We start from the raw sequence: 3546 nt of genomic DNA on the forward strand, positions 1-3546 counted from the left end.
ACACTGATAAAAAAAACCCCAATATAAATGTGAATAACAATAATATAAATATACCCGGAACTCCAAAATACACATAATTCAATATCAAATATCAATGCTTTTTGTGTATTGATAACTATCAATCAAGTAAATTCATCCCCCTAAAATAAGGATAATAGCAACCATAAAACAAGGGAAATATGTAACTGTAGGGATACCGATTCATGTCCACTTGCAGGATTTTGCCTATGCTAAAATGTGGTATATAAATGCACTGTAATATCAGATAAATACCATGCTAGAACTTAAATAGGTAGTACCATAAACTTCAAAAAAGATATAGAACTCATTTAAATTCTTTTACCAACATTAAATATAAAAATTCAACAACTCTCAACTCCTGTATACATAATCTAAGAGACTAATATTAATTTCAAAATATTTTGGTCTGTAATAGCAAACACCCTCCCCTATAAAGTCATTATGGATAAATGAAATTCATGCATTAAGGAATCTTACATTATTCTTAGATCATATAATTCGGGTATATTAAATAAATTTTCCGATACGATTCATTCATGTACTCACAAATTTCATTCAACCTACAAATTTCATTCAACTGCACTTCATAAAGCGCAGTTTGATAAATAGCGACTTTTGCATTCTAATTTCTCTTTTATCATTCATCATTACCCAGAATACTTCATAATATATAATAATAACATATTTATAATTTATTTAAATTTCTGTTTTCCCATCATGCCTAACCATGTCAATATAAAAATAGTCAGTATCTAACCCATAACTGGTGACCAACATAATATAACCTTAAACGAAACTTCCTTACTCTATATCTTCTTTCAAACTTTGCTCTCTATTTTCGTGATGAAGGGGACATTGTCTATACGTGAATTATAAAATTCACAACTTACCAGAACAAACAGACTCCTGAAACGGACGTAGAAATACCTCTTACTTGTTATTATGACCTGTTATATCATATACATTTTTATAACTCTTAAAACAAATATATTCTCTGACTTTTAAATTCTTCATTAAGGTTTCTCGCTGCCGTCAATGTAATGTCGAACTTTTAATTTTTAATCTTTAATTTTTAATAAGACTTTCTTATATTCGCTATATCACTCCACATATCGAACTTTTTCTTGCTTATATTTTTATGTATATTCTTATTCCATATATTTCTTATTTTTATTATATTCCTAAAGAATACCTTTAATATGCTCTGAATGTCTTAATGTATTTGTTATATTAAAGTATGTCATAAATACAAGATAATTATCTAATTTTTGTTTCTTCTTTGAATTATGTTATTTATTATTTAGTGTCTCGGTTTCAACCTGAGTACCTCGAAGTACTACAAAAGAAAAAGCAATATAATTATATATATATATGGGAGGGGTAAGGTATATGTATTTGTTAACAGTTACATAGCTTATTGTTGCACAACTCACCAAGGCGTCTCTCTGTGGTGTCCAACTTCCCACAAATTACACTCAACCATCTAAAATGTTAGAGCTAAACAAAAATAACAGAAGTAATTTGCCTTAAACATTTTTTGAAGAGTTTCTTTGTACTCATTTAACCTGAACTGTTTTGTTTTTCGCATCTAAGCAGTGCACTAAGAACCATTCTCTGCAAGGAAATTTCGACCATTTATGTATTTATTCCCATAGATTATCATACATTATACGTTCTAGACGTGTAATGGAAGACAACTCTCATGATATACCTTTCTCTTTCGATTAAATATGATTTATTGTACCATGTATATATATGTATGTGTGCATGCATGTGCATGTGTGTGTGTAACGAGAAGGGTTGAGTGTTCAACATTTATAATGACATGTTGTGGAAAGAAGAACGATAAGATTTGAATAAGTTGAAATAGTGACGATTTATTCCACTCGTTATAATAATAGATGATTTCCAAAGGAAATGATGTTAATACTGCAGTCTGGAACAAACATTCAAATGACTTCAGTTCTGCTGGGTCAGACGATATGTCTGTGGTCTGCATCTTGTTGCTGCAATGATGAAGACGGACGGCTACTGGCTGAAGAAAGCTGCATTTGGTTCATTGGCAGTTGGTCCAAAGAGATCAACAAAGAGCAGAAGAAACTGGTGTTTATATAACCATGGGGTGGCTTCGCAGTCCAAAATGGTTTTTCCCGCATTGGTAACAAACTCTGTTGCAAACACAAGATTGGACAATTAAAACTGACAACAACTCGGTCATGTGACTTGATGCCAAGAAAAGCTCTTGTGAGCCAATTTTCCACTACTTAATGTTAAAGAAGCTACATTGACAAGATATCTAATATTACAATAAAATGAATGTGTTAAACAGTTCTGCCACACACACACACACAAAATGTCTTGAATTCAGGAGAATTAGGTACTTAAATAGTAAAGCACCATATATATGTATAGGAGTGGCTGTGTGGTAAGTAGCTAGCTTACCAACCACATGGTCCCGGGTTCAGTCCCACTGCGTGGCATCTTGGGCAAGTGTCTTCTACTATAGCCTCGGGCCGACCAAAGCCTTGTGAGTGGATTTGGTAGACGGAAACTGAAAGAAGCCCGTCGTATATATGTATATATATATGTATGTATGTGTGTGTATATGCTTGTATGTGTGTGTTTGTACCCCCCCCCCCAACATCGCTTGACAACCGATGCTGGTGTGTTTATGTCCCCGTAACTTAGCGGTTCGGCAAAAGAGATCGATAGAATAAGTACTAGGCTTCTAAAGAATAAGTCCTGGAGTCGAGCATGGCCACAGTCAAAAGACTGAGACATGTAAAAGAGTAAAAGAGATACGATCGAGAATGTGAGTCACAATGACCTTTTCATGTGCATGGTTTGTGATATACCATGCCTTTCTCTTGCTGGGTTCAAATCTCATATGCGAACCCATGGAAAACGAACCTCCTCCAACTATTCTGCCTTTATGTCTGTGCACACCTTTCAATGCAACGTATGCTAGAAGGTTTGCAAATCTAACAGAGGCTTCAAAAGACATTTTAAGATCCACAAAAATCAAAATTTATTTGCAGCTCTTGCTGGTCCAAATTGGATATGCAATCTATGGGGTATCTTTTCAAAATATTTAAAAAAGCACATCAGATGCCATGATGGTTCTAAATGTGTAGGTACAAGAGGTGGTCAAATTCTGCATAAGGAGTAGACAACCACCATATATATATGTAGTAACGCCGTGCGCATGCGTAGTCTTACGCATGCGTAGAATTAAACAACCAAGCGTTTCCCGATCAATTCATTCTCTTTCTCGCTGGCCAGCGATTGAGCATGGACGTGTGTTTAAGCTGTCTCTCTACATCTTTCGGACTTACGCTCGACAGCTCGCTCACATCTATAGAACAACGTCCCAGCACTATGCTCATACACAATAGAAGCTGTAACAACAAGAACATTGCATGATATATCATTACCACCTAAATAAACTGTTGTTTAAGTTGATAGTCTGGAGTTCAGCGTTCCGTTATATTCTTTAATTTTATAGTAGAAAGTCAGGTATACAAT

This window comes from Octopus bimaculoides, chromosome 6 (assembly GCF_001194135.2).
Source record: "Octopus bimaculoides isolate UCB-OBI-ISO-001 chromosome 6, ASM119413v2, whole genome shotgun sequence".
NCBI classification, from domain to species: domain Eukaryota; kingdom Metazoa; phylum Mollusca; class Cephalopoda; order Octopoda; family Octopodidae; genus Octopus; species Octopus bimaculoides.